General features: G+C 37.8%; 1 protein-coding gene across 3 annotated transcripts in view; it reads left to right on the top strand.

Moving 5' to 3' along the window:
• Positions 1-3,659: 3,659 nt before the first annotated feature.
• The window catches only part of GMEB2 (glucocorticoid modulatory element binding protein 2), a 53,635-nt gene continuing 40,554 nt past the window's right edge, over positions 3,660-16,740 (top strand). For 2 of the 3 annotated variants that reach the window (XM_053701229.1, XM_053701064.1), the window contains exon 1: positions 3,660-3,812. The gene's annotated coding sequence lies outside the window, so the exon portion shown is untranslated. Of the gene's footprint in view, positions 3,813-13,879; positions 14,024-16,740 lie in introns of those variants that run through there. The other variant, XM_053701147.1, reaches the window with a different exon arrangement.

Raw genomic sequence — 16,740 nt, 5'->3', positions numbered from 1 at the left:
GAGAAACGAGAATGGAAGTCAGGACAAGAATTACAGAACACAAATCTAATATTAGGATGAACAATAAGGATGCCCCAGTTTCCTGTCACTTCCTCTCCATGGGACACAATATAAGCCAACTACGATTTCAGGTAATAGATCAGATAGATAAACCAAGGAGAGGAGGTGACAGGGAACATATTTTAAAAAAGAAAGAAATGTTTTGGATCAACAAGTTAAAGGGACAGTCAACACTTCATTTAACATGATTTGATATTGAAAAAAAAAAAAAAAAAACGGAGATCCGCCTGCACTATACCCCTCCTGCCTTGCCTCTATCCTAATCAGCGTCGCTAACTACTCTAATACCCGGTAAATATGGCAGCCGAACTCCCCCCACCGTTACGTAGCTGCCTTCTTCTTCAACTGATAAGCAAATCATAATCCAGTCCTGGGATAGAAATTGCACGCGTGTGCAATTTCTGTCCGAGGACTGGATTCTGATTTGCTTATCAGTTGTAGAAGGCGGCAGCTACGTAACGGTGGGGGGAGTTCGGGTGCCATATTTACCGGTTATTAGAGAAAAGTTAGCAACGCTGATTGGGACAGAAGCAAGGCGGCAAGGCAGGAGGAGTATAGTGCAGGCAGGTCTTCGTTTTTTTATTTTCAATACAAAATCATGTTAACGGAAGTGTTGACTGTCCCTTTAAATACTTTAGAACCCAATAGTCTCAATAAAGATTTTGATTGGTCTTTGTTTCTATAATAAATGAGATGCCTGGAAAGTTCAAATAATAGCTATATCTGTTGTGATAAAATTTTGATATTAGGGACATGTATAGGTTTGTTAATTTTAATTTTTTAATATATACATGTGAAATATACTAAGAAAGGTAGAAACTAAGAAATAAACCTCTTTTCTTAGTTATACTGTACACATGTAATTTTAACTAATGGCCACAAGATGGCAATATTGTATAGATTGACTGTTTTGTCAGGTATAAAAGACACACCTGTACATAGACAAATTAGACATGACTAAGAACCAGTGTGTGGTTTGAAACGCTGTCGTTTGCTTTATGGACCTTGTGAAAAAGAAATAAAGGTCTTTTAACCCCTTAATGACCACAATATACCCTGTATGTCACTGGTCGTTAAGGGTTTTTTCCGGACATAATAGCACAAGTCTAGCAAGAACACGCTATTAATGCCCTCCCTCCAGAAGGCTTTGTGGAATAGAGCAGTCTCAACGCTAGTGGCAAGACCACGGTATAAAACAATCAAGTCCCAAAAAAAGGCCAGCGACATACAGGGTACGTCGCTGGTCCTTAAGGGGTTAAAATGTAACCTGGAGGCTGGAAATCCATTCATTTGAATACTGTATTGGGACTTGGCTGGTCCTACTCCTTGCCACAGGACAATAATATACAGGTGCTGTCTCCCTCACTTCCCATTGACTTACATTATAAACTGGGTTTCGATTTACAACCATTCCTTCTGGAACCTAACCCCGGAGTAAACTGAGGGCTACGTGTGTGTGTGTAATATATATATATATATATATATATATATATATATATATATACATATACACACACATACAGGTAAAACGAGGGCCACAACGGTTCAATTTACACCGTTTCAGAATAACAACCTTTTTTCCAGTCATGTGACTGCTATTGAGAAGCAGTGTATTTATTAAAATAGCCAGTAGGTGGAGCTGTCCGCTTGTATTGCAGCAAAGCCAAGCAAGCTACAATTAATCAGTTTAACCAAACCTGAGCTATTGAGCAGATTTCAAAGGAACAAGATCTTCTTGTCTATAAATCAGTCCAGATTGGAATGCATAAAAAGAACTGTTTGCAAAAAAATGCAAGTAAAGTCTGTGTTGTATGATTATTTTATTAGGTTTATAATGCTGTTTAGCAAATGTTTTTGTTCATTTAACTTAGTTTAATTATATATTCTGTGTTGTGTGATTATTTTATTAGGTTTGCAGTTTAGCATTTAAAGTCTTCATTTCAAAGCTTTAAAAATAATGTATTAGGTGTTACTTATGACAATTTTGAGAAGGGCCTGGAACCTAACTCCCTCACTTACCATTGACTTACATTATAAACTGGGTTTCAATTTACAACATGTATGTATGTATGTATGTATATATATATATATATATATATATATATATATATATATATATCTTTAATAACTAATTAAAAAAACCACAAGGCTCATTTCTGTTTAAATGAAGAGATAGCAAAAATGCAAATATTAAATGATTTCAATGTTTATTGCTCAAATTATCTGTTAATAAAGGTTACATTATGCAATAAATTTGTGCTTTGGATAGCTTAACAAATGGAGAATGTTGCAATATTACAAAAGTATTACACTTTCCCCATCCGACTATTTTATAATGCCACCCAGCCGACAAATGTTTGTGTCGAGATCACTGCAAGAGAACAAAAAAAATGTGATAAAAGCAAATTAGAAAGTTGTTTAACCCCTTAAGGACCAGCGACATTCCCTGTAAATCACTGGTCTTTCTTATGGGGCTTGCATTACTAATAGCAGTCTTGCTGCCAGCGGTGTGACTGTTCTATTTACGGTGACCAGAAAGGAGAGGGACCCGCGCTATTCTAAACTATGAAACCCTTGACCACCGGCGACATACGTCGCGGTCGTTAACGGGTTAAAATTGCATGTTCTACCTGAATCAAAGAAAAAATGTGGGTTTCATGTCCCTTTAACTCCTGCAGACGAATAGTATTGACTTATGCATTATACAATTATCTGTTTAGATTATACAATAATGTCACATTAAACATTTTAATAATAAAAAGTGTATCTGGCATTCATAAAGCTCCTCTAACCAAACTTGTGCAAGAACAGTAATCTAACCCCAACATAAGATTAGTTCAGTTTGCCGGAGGATGGCTTCCCAATAATGGTTTCCCCCTCAATAGTTATCTATCGTATAACCAAGCAAATAGTTAACACCTTTGATGTGCATGACGAACAATGCCTTTTCATCATGCAGAGGGATCTTAGGTGTACACCTTACAAGAAAAGAAAATTGCTTTTATTTCTGTACTGCACAATGGAGGCCTCTAATCTATTTTAAACCCCCCCCCCCCCCCAAACAAAAAAAGCCTGCATGGGCCCCTATTTTACATATGGCTTCCCTTGACAGTTTAGTAAGGTGATCACAGTAATAGCAGTGGTCACTGTGCTATTTTCAATACAATTTACTAAAATCTAAGCAGAAATTAGTTTTTGCAGCAGCTATCTCACATTCCATGAATGATAAATAATGGCATATTGTCTGCTGGGCCTGCTGAAAATATATATATATATTATATAGTGTATTAACAATGAAATTGGTCTTACAATAGGGTTTAAATGTGCCAAACAAATCTCAAAATTGGCTCAGCACCGGTTGTAAAAAAAGGCTTAGGAATTAAAGGTTTAAAAACGAAAAACTTGACTTCACATCACCCACCCCATTGAGTAACAAATACTCGGTTTCATGTAAAGATGCTGTCTATTCTACTATATCCGATCGCTGTACTACTCAATTCCACCGCCAGATGGCTTGCCCTACTTATATTCTATTCCGCGCATGCGCTGTCTTCCCGCTAGCCTTAGTTTGCGGGCAGGGTCTTTGATAGTCACGTGAGCGCGCACAGCTTCCCTAAGCTCAGGAACGCGCGCAAGGCCTGGTTTCATCCACACCAGCCCACGTTACCGAGGCAGAAAGAAGCTACCGGAAACCGCCCTGTGCATCAATTGCACTGTTCGGCCATCCGACTTCTGAAGCGGGCTGACAACTGGTGAGTGTAACACACATCCTCTCACACCCGGCTTCTGGCCTGCGGGTCCCTGCGGAGCGTCAGTACGTGACGGCGGGCCGTGCTCACGGCAGCGCCGAGGGAGGAGGGAAGTAGCGTGCGAGGCCGCGTTATAAGGCGGGCGGGCCCCGTGCGTCACCTACTCACTGCAGCGCCAGGACACGGCCGTGTTGTCATGGCAACTGCCCTTAGCGTTACTAGGGAAACCAGTCACCCCGGATAATTGTGGGGTTCGAGGCGGGAATCTGGGAATATAGGGAGTCGGCATGAGTACGCGCTCCCTGTATAGCAATGTGCACGCCCCTGTCTAATATAGTCTAATATCTATAATTTGCGGGTGATTAACTTCATTTTCTGTATGTCACTATGAGTCCTAGGCAACTGCTCTTTTTTTAAAAAAAAAAAAAAACTCACAATATATTATAGTACCCTAATAATAAATATTTTACTTCTGGACCTTGTGATAACTAATAATATTTGAGGTCTCTCGATGTACACTCAGTAAAATGGTTGATTGTTTCCCCCACACAGCTAGTGTTTTTTAGACAATGCATTAGTTCATTTTCTTCTGTTTCTATTGAATGTGATTCTAATTGTAGACAAAGCAAGACCCCTATAATTTTGTAGTCTGAGTAGGCTATATGAAGTGGCATTTAATGTATAATTTTGAACTTTGCAGCATTGCATGTTCCACCCCACACTTTTCCATTCCTCAGTTTACCTAATGTTCATGTAATCTTTCACCAGAAATATCAATCGTTTTAGATCATTTAAAGGGAAAAAGGAGCAATCTATATCCCTAGGGATGAGTTGTGCAAAGAAGTTTTTAGCAATTTAAGCAGATATAGTGATATCCTTTTTATGGATTTTTTTTCACATTTTGATTGCTGTTATTTCATATTACATTTTTCTTAGTTTAATATCCCTTTTAAAGTAATGTTCAAGACCAATTTTGCATAACTTTGTGTAGACTTCATTGCATTCTGATATTACAATTTTGTTTTCTCAAAGCAGCTCTGTGCAAGAGACAGAGGCATCTGATCAGTGCACACTACATTGTAAAGCTTGGTGCACTCTTGGCTTTTAGGGCTCCATGTACTAAGCCGTCAATTCATCCGTCATTGTAGACGCGGATAAACTCGCCGTTACTCGCCGCGGGCGAAATGGTGTCCGCTGTCGCTATGTACTAATATTCCCCCAATAAATAGACAAGTCTAGCCCGCCGCGAGCAGTTGCGGATTGTTGATAAATTTGACGCCTCGCTCGCCGCGACTAAGCTGATGGTACTTAACTTTTAGTTGAATTGTCTGGCCAATTATTAACACGTGACATGCAAGGTGTCACGAACATCATAGTAGTCGCGGGAATAGAATTTTGCTCCTATAAAAGTTCAACTTATCTAAACAACTTTATTATTGTTCAAAATTTTTTGAAGAGTGATAACAGAGCGTTATTTTTGTAATATTTATTTACAATTTGGATATGGCTTCATCTGGATCTGATAATATATAAATATTAATATAAAAATAATTATAAAGATTGACAACTAACAATACAAATTTAAATAGATTACTCTTTAATTACAGTCGACAAATTGGGCGCAATTTATGTACATGGAAATGAGAGACAAATTAGACGCCAGTTATGCTGTAAGTACAATGCTGATATTACTGCCTTTTATATATGTCTAGACTGGCGTCTAGATTGACTTTCCTATTGTTTTGTACCTTGCCCGCCACCTAAAAGGTGGCGAGGCAAAAATAGCGAGGTGGGAGCGGAAATTGTAGCGAGCGGACAAATAGATTTTTTAGTACATTCGTTTTTTGGCGAGTTGGTGGTCAAATGTGTCTAATTACAGTGAAAAATGGAGCGGTAGCGAGGTTTGGCGGATAAGTACGCTCGCAATTTTAAAGATGCGAGTTTTAACACAATTGACGGCTTTGTACATATCAGTTTGCGAGTTTTGACGCGAGATTTGTTGCGGGTAGCTCGCTGACTGCTTAGTACATGGAGCCCTAAATCATGAGAAAGAAAGTAAAAAGCATAGGATATTTTAGTCTTTTGTTTCCTGTTGCAATGCATGAATGGATGGAAGCATGCTCTCATTTACACTCAGGAGATCTCAATGGCTTCTTCCTTACTAGCTTTTTTTTATATAGAAAACAAATGTGCCAGAGTGGGTTACCCACCCTCTTAGAAAAATGAAAAACTATTATACTAGACTATTTCATTTTTTGACTGACTAAACACATAGGCAACATACACACTCATTGAGATTGTATGAACCCATCATGTTAATGAATCCCATGCAACTTTTTGTTGTTGCTGAAACTGACCTGTCTTTATGTAGGGTGCACAACCTTTCTCTAAGCATTTAAAGGAACATACAACAGATATTCCCCCCCCCCCCCCCTTTCATTATTCAGATAAAGCATACAATGTAACTTTCCAGTGTACTGCTATTAGTAAATTTGCTTAGTTCTCTTGGTATCCTTTGTTGAAAAGCACACATAGGTAGGCTGATATGCTGGTAGTTAGCTGCTGATTGGAGCCTGCACATGCCTATTGTTGGCTTACTGATGTGTTTAGAAAGCTCCCAGTAGTGCATTGCTCCTGCTTCAACAAAGGATACCAAGACAATGAAGCAAAATTGTTAATACAAGTAAATTGAAAAGTTTAAAAAATTATGCTCTTTTTGAATCGTGAAACAGAAAATTGGGTCTCATGTCCTTTTAACTCCTTATAAGCAGATTAACACATGGAGTAGGGGATGTTGAGTAAAAAAAACCATTTTTTTTGTTCATTACCATCACCACTAATGGAAACTAATCATACATCTAGATTTTTTGCTAAATATATGACTCTACTTATTTGTTATCCTTAATGTTCACCTTTTGCCACATCAAAAAATTTTTTTACAGGTTACCGTGCTGCCCCAACCAATTTTATTTCATATAGTCCACCCCTATATTTGTCACAAATGAACAACTAGTTATTTCTATTTTCCTGCCAGAAATACACCGATCATAATGACAATACCTTTTATCAGCATTATTTTACACAGTTTAGTGAGATATATATATATATAATAGTGATTTAACCCAGGCTGAAATCAAAGTCCGTTTTCTTCACAGAAAATGTTGCCAGCGGTGTGCATGGTGCTGACCCTTTCTGTGCCTTTGCACAGTGCTAAACTCAGCAGCTCTGGCCGCTCACGGCACATCTTTCTCCTTCAATGGGATGAGGTTTGCACCTCTTAACTAATAGACATGCGTGCCAACTGACAGGTTTCTGTATGCACGCATGGCAATTGGTTTGGAGGTGCAAGCGGCACCTTATTGGTAGACTATCGATGTGCCGTGGGCGGCCAGAGCCAATGAGTTTAGTGCTGGGATTTACCATCACTTTAAGCTATCGAAAGCACAAATTAATTGCATAATCTAGCATTAACATTGTTGTATAATTTGATAATTTGTGCAACAAACAATGAAAACATTTAATATAGGCTAATTTTAGCTTAATGTTGGCTTACATTTTCACCAGTTGGTCAGTAAAATTTTGGTTGTGTGCCCATTAACTATGTCATAATTATTTTTCTGTATCTATTTCTGTATCCATATTATACTTAAAGGGACAGTATACACCATTTTTCATATAACTGCATGTAATAGACACTACTATAAAGAAGAATATGCACATATACTGATGACAGAATCCAGTATAAAACCTTTTAAAAACTTACTTAGAAGCTCCCAATTTAGTACTGTTAATGAGGTAAAGCTGGGGCACCCACTAAAATTGGGCTGAGAAAGCAGGGATAGCAGACACTCCCCCCTCCCCTGCATATGAAAAGACCCATTTTGGCTGTGTTCGGCAAGCACTCCAAGCGAACTGGGACTCGCTTGGAGCGGTTTCTGAATACTTGCCAGTGAGACGCTGGGCGTTCTCTGAGTGCTCTGATGACGTAAGTCCCAGCGCTTCCAGCGTGGGACTTTTCAGAGCAAGCTCAGACACTTGACAACATGGCAGCCTCCACACACATGTTGCTCGTGGAGGCTGCCATGTTTTTATATATATAAAAGCATATCACAGGAGCAGCAGCAGCACCAGAGACTGAACAGTAGCCAGCAAGATGTGACATTCAACTACTGCATACACAGCATTATGCACCAAAGCTATCACACACGCTTAAACACAGCATCCCACACTGCACCAAGCAAAAAGTGACACTGCAAATACCCATTGAAAAAGGGACACGCAGCACCCTGGCAATTACGAGTGGGGAATAGTGAGTGCACCGGACACAGACTGCAATATATATATATATGTTGTAAACAAGCTACACACATGCTCAACCCTCTGCAGCCCATTGGCTATTTATTAGCCCTATTTATTACTACTTATTAGTTATTTATTGCTGTTACCCGTGACGTGTGCAAGGAGGGGGGCTATGAGTGACGGTGTTGTAAATGTAATAATACTACAAGGGAGCTTATAATAAACATTCGAATGCGCAAAGTCCATTATTGTGCAGCAGATCCCTTTGCGCATGCAAACGTTTTTTCTAAGCTCCCTTGCTTGTGACGTCACCTTGCGTCACGTCATCGCTGGAGTAGAAGTGCCTCCACTAGCTCCTGAGCGCTTGCCGAACGCGGCTTATATAAACAGGAGAATGCTTGAATCTGTAGACACCAGTTACAGCTAAAACTGTGGGGCTTGGTTAGGAGTCTGAAAATCAGCACAATGTTATTTAAAAATAAGCAAATCTAAACATTTTTACAAAAACACTGCCAGATGGGCTATACAAATGGATCATCTACAAAACATTTTTGCAGAGAAAAATCCTGTGTACAATGTCCATTTTAAAGGGATAAGGAAGTCAACATTAAACGTGCATTATTCAGATAGAGCCTGTAACTTTAAGACACTTTTAAATTCTCTATTTTCAAATTTACTTTGCTCTCTTGGTATTATTTGTTGTAAAATAATATGCACATATCCTACACTGCAGGGGGGCTAGCTTGTGATTGGTATTAGAGAGACAATGGCACTACTTGTATCTGTAGGAAGAAAGGTCGTTCAAATATATATAGATCTTCACTAGATTGTGAAGTAATATAATATCAGCCTGCAAAAGGTGCTGTGTATCAACAGAAAATATTTATTTACAATTCCAACATAGAGCTGGACAGGATACATACAACAGCACTCATCCCTTCAATTGTGGAGAAGTGTTGAGATGAATTGTTAAGAAATACAAATACAGTATTCTTTATTGGTATAATAATTAAAATGGGTGAGAACACACAATTAAAAACTCAGTGGTTGCTATGTCACGGAGACCAGTGCTTATACCCAATAGGCTACAGGTCAATATATGAGAATGAATTTGTGGTGTAATGTATACATAAGAGGTTAGATTTACCATAAACCGACTGTGGCTATTATCCAGATACTATACCACTCTTAATATATAGGTGATGTGACTTGGTGTCATTCACACATCCCTTAACATTGGAAGGACAAATATAGAGGCCACAGGTTATCTACATAAGAACCAGTGTTGTCTCATAAGCAAGATAAAATATAAACCTCTGATGAATATTTAGGTATAGTTAGGAGTCAATATGTATGTATATACTGCAAATAGTCAGTTTACAGGGCACTCCCAGTATATCCTAGTTATGTTAAGGTTATTAATTGGTCCCACATTGGGATACATGTATAGGACTTTAAGCATAAACTGAGATATTTAAATATATATCCGAAGGATAAAGTATGGAAATATACATAATTCTTCAATGAGTTATATTGAAAACTGCTTACATTTGATTCAGGTTACAATGTAGAAAACATAGACTACAAATATATGGTTATATCTGTGCTGAATTATGCATCAGAATACAAATATCTCATGATGCAATGTGAAATTGTATAGAGATCTGTTATGATATCCAAAATTGATCTGTAGTATGCAGTATACTTAAATGTGAAAGGAATAAAATCCTACATGCTGCATGGATTTTCGTCTAATAATTAGATATGTGTGTGTGTATGTATGTGTGTGTGTATATATATATATATATATATATATATATATATATATATATATATATATATATATATACATACACACACTGTGTGCGCAATTATTAGGCAAGTGAGTATTTTGACCAAATCAAAATTTTTAAGCTCTTTCGTCTGGCAAGAGTACCTCAGACAAATTTTCTCAGTACTGTGAGCCCCCTCAGATCATTTTAGAGACCCCTGCAAAAAATGATCAAAACCAGTAATGGTGATTATTATTTGAAGAGCTTTTGCTAATAAATATATATTTGTATGTGTGTGTGTATATATATATATATATATATATATATATATATATATATATGTGTGTGTGTATGTATGACTATATATATATATATATATATATATATATATATATATATATATATATATACACTGTGTGCACAATTATTAGGCAAGTGAGTATTTTGAACAAATTATCATTTTAAGCTCTTTCATCTAACAAGAGTACCTCACACAAAATTTCTCAGTACTGTGAGCCCCCTCAGATCATTTTAGAGACCCCTGCATTACAATAGAAGTTCTAAAGAAAAAACAAAAATAAAGATTTTGTATAATTTCTCCCTATTCTGGCCAGTTATTAATGGGCCCTGAATGAGCGCTGAAGCCAGGACTCTCCCTGCTTTTTGAAAACAAATAAACTAAGTATTACTGAGAAAATTTGTAATTAAAGTGGAGGTAAACTTTCACGAATGGGTGCCCGGTTTTTAAAAATATTATTAAAAACGGGCACTTTCATTCATGAAAGTTTACATTTCAGAGGTTTTGTTAAAATACTTACCTTTTCTTCTTGCAAGTCGTAGCTGCGATTCCCTCGCCCACAGTTCATCTCTTCTTACGGCAGCAATGACAAATCCAGCTTCCTCCAATCACGACATGGCCTCAGACAATGTTTGCTCTGGGGGGGAAGCTGTTATTGGAGGGAGCCGGATTCATCATTGCTGATGTAAGAAGAGACGACCTGCGGTCGGGGGAATCGCTGCTCTGGCTTGCAAGAAGAAAAGGTAAGTATTTAAAAACAAACAAACGCTGAAATGTAAACTTTCATGAATGAAAGTGCCCCTGTTTTTAATAGTATTTTTTCGTGAAAGTTTACCTTTAATGCATTACATATTTTATTTGTTTTACTTTCAGTTTTAAAAAGTGCAAGATGTATTATGTGACAGCTTACTTTGTAAATATTGCAGCTTTTCCCAAAACGTTAGACTTTAAAGCAGTACTCAACAAATCTGTTTAACAAATTAGCTGCCAGTAAGAATATTTAGGAGCCAGACAGTGGTAGTTGTATATAGATATATGGACAATAACCCAAATAGTTAGGAGCAAGGGGTAAAATTCTAGGCTACTGGGTTTGTCAAGCCCTGCTTTAAAGGAACAATTAACACCTTGATATTGTAATATAGTGTCTTTATTTATGCATAATAAAACAAATTTGCGATATAATTTTATTCATTTTATTATTTTGCCCCTTTTTCCTCTAATTTAAATCTGAAAATTGTAGATTCTAAATTAAAGGGACATAAAACAAGTTGGGATACAGACAAAATATAATAATATGTACTTTAATTACTTTACCTTAAAATTTATACTTTATTGCTTTAAGTCCCCCTTCACATTTCATTCTTTGGCTGTATCTATATTATTGTTGTTTTGGTAGAATTCAAAAGTGAATAGGGATTATCTGCTGGAGCAGTCCTAGAAGCTGTGAACTCAGTTCAAATACAATGCCTGTGTCTAAACACTGATAAGGGGGGTGGAGCACAGTACTCCAGACACCATGGCTATATAAGTAATTTTTGCTTATTTTTAAAAATTATTTTAAAATACTTGCCAGCAATTTTTAAACAATTTTTTTTAAGCAAAATATTTTTAGGATATGCACAGATCTCAACATGTTTTATGGCACTTTAAAGTGCACATAGCAGTCTTCACAAGCCTAACCTTGTTAGATATCTGCCCTAATTGCCTTTAGCAAAGATAAGACATGGAAACAATTTTTTAGATTTTGCTAGCATAATAACGTTGGCTTACTTTGTCTACTCCAGTAACGAGTTTTATAAATAAGATCTATTGAAAAACAATTACACAAACAAAATGCTACTGCATTCAAAAACATTTTTAACCCCTTGGCAACCGAGGACGTGTCAGGAACGTCCTGCAAAGGGTTTCAGTTAAGGACCAATGATGTGCCTGACACGTCCTCAGGTAATCTGAGCGCTGAAAACGATCGAGATTGCTTCCAGCCGCTCAAACAGTATTTCAGCGAGGCCTCGATGTTGAGGCATCCTCCAATACTGTTCCTGACTGCCAGACTCCATTTTGATCGCTCGGACGGAGCGATCACTTCCGGTTTTACTCCACGTGGAGCCCAGCAGTCAGGCAGAGCATCGGAAGCAATCAGGCTTCTGATGCTCTGTAAGTGTGCTAAGTGCCTCGGTGGGTCAAGGCACTTAGTAAAATAACATAATAAATTAAACATATAATAAAAATATATTTATTTTTTTAATAAAATAGCCGCCCCTCCCCCATGTGGCTTCAAATATGTCGATGCCCAGTGCATCATGGGGCTTCTGGGGGTGTCCCTAGCCTGCCTCATCATAGGGGCAAGCTAGGGTCATCCAATCTGAGCTTGCCCCAATAAAACATTTTTTGCTAATAAAATATTCCATTTGTCTGATCATGTCAATATTACTAAATATTGACTCTGACCAGTGTGGATCTCCCTCCCTCTCCTCACTTGCGTTTTTGTGGGAGAGATAGATAGATTTTTTTTTTGTTAAAAATTGTGAGACCCAAAGGTTCCTTTCAGAGCCATTAACCCCTAGCTTGCCAGTGTATAAGTCACTGGCAGTAGCACAGCTCTGTGCATTTTTTAGGGGTTAATTTATTTTTAGTAATTTTTTTGAGACCCAAAGGCTCTTTTCAGAGCTAATTTAAATTTTGTGGGGTTTTTTTGTTGTAATTTTTTCTCTCTGTGAGATAAAAATAAATCATGTCACAGAGAACATATAGTGCTGAGGAGGCGTATGCCATCCTTGCGTCAGAGTCAGGTGCCTCTATGTGTGACTCAGACCCCAAATTTAACCCTGTCATATGCTCAGATACATCATTAGATAGTCTCAACTGATAGTGATGTATCTGTGGCTGCTAGACCCCTGCCAGAAGGAGACGTGTTGCTCCAGAGGCCAGATATCCCACCCTTCACTGCAAATCCTGGCATTAATGTGGATGTGGCAGGATTTAGCCCCTAACAGTTTATGGAGGCTTCCCCCACCTAGACATCCTCTATTCACACATCAGCAATGACTAATCCGGCTTCCTCCAATCACAGCTTTCCCCCCAGGGTAGTCATTGCCTGAGGCAATGCTGTAATTGGAGTAAGCCGGATTAGTCATTGCTGACGTGTGAATAGAAGATGTCTAGGTGGGGGAAGCTGCTGTAGCAGTGTTTTTTTTAACAAAACGGCTGCTTTGTAAACTTTGATGAATGAAAGTGCCTCTGTTTTAATAGTATTTTTAAAAAAACAGGCTCTCATTCACCAAAGTTTACCTTCACTTTAAGTACAGAGACAAGAAGGATGTGTACCTTCTTACCACCATCCACACAGAGAGGGCTGTGGCAGTCTCTGTACGTGGCAGAGCTGTGAGCACAATGAAGCCAGTGTGCATCAAGGCTTATAACTGGCATATGTGTGGGGTTGATCTAGCAGATTAGCTGCTGCAGCCCTACCTAATTATGCGGAAGACAATGGCCTGGTACAAAAAGGTTGCAATTTACTTAACGCAGATTGCAACCCACAACACTTTTTTGTTGTTCAAAAAGCAAACCCCAAAATGAAACTGACTTTTTTACAGTTTCAGCTCCAGATCTTTTCGAGGATTTTGTACCAAGATGCACCTGCTCCCTGGGCGGTGATGGGAGAGAGCAGAGTTGAGGCTACCCATTTTATTTTCAAAATCCCCCCTACTGCGGCGAAGCAGAATCCTCAGAAATGCAGAGTCTGTACCAAGAGGGGGCAGAGAAAGGACACCACCTTTTACTGTCCTGATTGACCTGGACAGCCTGGACTTTTCATTGGGGACTGCTGCAAGTGGTATCACACACTGGTACATTTTGATTATTATTTTTTTTTACATTTGCTGTTGGTTTTTTTTGAGGGGGGGGGGGTTTGGTTATGTTTACTGTTACTGAGTTTGTTTGTTTTTATTTTTTACTGTGCCAGATTTTTAAATTTCACTGTTCTATTTTTTTTCTAAGTTCTAAAATTGGTGCTGTATTTTACCAAAACCCCTGTCAAATCTATGAATTATGGGTATGGGTGTACTCAGGGGGTCTTGCAGAAAACAACCTGGAGTATTTTCTTTCAATAACTTACAACAGGCTTTACTAAATCATAGTCAAACAAACGTGTGTGTAAAAATGAAAATTGAAAAATTACCACCATACACTTTCTCCAATTTTTTTGGCTAAAACAGTTGTATCAAATGCATCAAAACACTCCATATACAATACATTGGGGTGTCAACTTTTCAAATATATGCACATTCATGGCAAACAAATAAATTTGGGTATGTAAAAAGGCCCCCAAAAAGATAGGCAAAGAAGATATGTTAAATGTGAAAAAAAATCACACACATGTCAGAAGTTTGGCATTGCACCCCCCAAACAAGCCAACAAACCTATGCATATGTGGTATCACTGTACTCAGGAGATGTTGCTGGACACATATTGGTGTCTTCTTTGGCAGTAGTGCATAACAGAAGCTGAGAATCCATGCCTAAAGTTACAATGTTTGTGAAAAATAATACAAAAAATGACTGCTAAATAGTAGTTTGACAAAGACTGGTGGTTGAATTAGTGCATGGAAAGTGTTAAAATACCAGCTTTTCAAATACCCTAGGGTGTCTACTTTTAAAAAATATATGGTTTGATGGGGGTAAATTACATTGGCCGGCTTAAAAAATGTCCCAAATAGGACATGGGTGCATGATGACCGATGTGAAAATTCCAAGTTGGAAAACTGGAATAAGCTACCTAAAAATAAGGCCTTTTAGCCCCCTGACAACCTGACACACCTATACATGGGTGGTATCACTGTACTCAGGAGATGATGTTGAACACATATTGAGGTGTTTTTTTGTCAGTAACCCTTAACGTTCCCAGTAAATGTATTCTTAAATTGCTATTTTGTCAAAAAATGTCTATTTTGTCAAATCTTTTTTTTACTCCCCAAATTTTGGCATAGATTGGTGGTAAGATAGTTGCACGAAAAGAGTCAAAATACCCCAAGTTTAATACCTTAGGTTGTCTTCTTTTTAAAAATATATACATGAGAAGGGTTATTCAGGGATTCCTGACAGATATCAGTGTTCCAATGTAACTATCGCTAATTTTGAAAAACAAAATGGTTTGCAAATAGCAAAGTGCTACTTGTATTTATTGCCCTATAACTTGCAAAAAAAACAAAGAACATGTAAACATTGGGTATTTCTAAACTCAGGACAAAATTTAGAAACTATTTAGCATAGGTGTTTTTGGTGGTTGTAGATGTGCAACAGATTTTGGGGGTCAAAGTTAGAAAAACTGTTTTTTTTTCTCCATTTTTTCATCATATTTTATAAAAAAAATGATAGCAAATGATAAGATATGATGAAAATAATGGTATCTTTACAAAGTCCATTTAATGGCGAGAAAAATGGTATATAATATGTGTGGGTACAGTAAATGAGTAAGAGGAAAAAACAACCACCGCAGAAATTTAAAAATAGCCTTGGTCCCAAACCGTAAGAAAATTGAAAAGTGCTGAGGTCACTAAGGGGTTAAAGGGACATAAAACCCAAAATGTCTCTTTAATTATTTAGATAGAACATACAATTTTAAACAACTTTCTTATTTACGTCTATTATTATATTTTCTCTGTTTTCTTGTTATCCTTTGTTTAAAAGCAGTAAAGTAAGCTCAGGAGCGTGCACGTGTCTGCAGCACACTATGGCAGCAGTTTTGCAACAATGTTATGCTTTAGCAAGAGCACTTGATAGCAGCACTATTTCCTGTCATGAAGTGCTTCAGGCATGTGCACGCTACCTACCTAGGTATCCCTTCAACAAAGAATAATATGTGAGCGAAGCAAATTTGATTATACAGGGAGTGCAGAATTATTAGGCAAATGAGTATTTTGAACACATCATCCTCTTTATGCATGTTGTCTTACTCCAAGCTGTATAGGCTCGAAAGCCTACTACCAATTAAGCATATTAGGTGATGTGCATCTCTGTAATGAGAAGGGGTGTGGTCTAATGACATCAACACCCTATATCAGGTGTGCATAATTATTAGGCAACTTCCTTTCCTTTGGCAAAATGGGTCAAAAGAAGGACTTGACAGGCTCAGAAAAGTCAAAAATAGTGAGATATCTTGCAGAGGGATGCAGCACTCTTAAAATTGCAAAGCTTCTGAAGCGTGATCATCAAACAATCAAGCGTTTCATTCAAAATAGTCAACAGGGTCGCAAGAAGCGTGTGGAAAAACCAAGGCGCAAAATAACTGCCCATGAACTGAGAAAATTTAAGCGTGCAGCTGCCAAGATGCCACTTGCCACCAGTTTGGCCATATTTCAGAGCTGCAACATCACTGTAGTGCCCAAAAGCACAAGGTGTGCAATACTCAGAGACATGGCCAAAGTAAGAAAGGCTGAAAGACGACCACCACTGAACAAGACACACAAGCTGAAACGTCAAGACTGGGCCAAGAAATATCTCAAGACTGATTTTTCTAAGATTTTATGGACTGATGAAATGAGAGTAAGTTTTGATGGGCCAGATGG

This window comes from Bombina bombina, chromosome 1 (assembly GCF_027579735.1).
Source record: "Bombina bombina isolate aBomBom1 chromosome 1, aBomBom1.pri, whole genome shotgun sequence".
Classification (NCBI taxonomy): Eukaryota; Metazoa; Chordata; class Amphibia; order Anura; family Bombinatoridae; genus Bombina; species Bombina bombina.
Note: the sequence above shows the minus strand (reverse complement) of the source record. Positions and strands in the feature narration are given on the sequence as shown.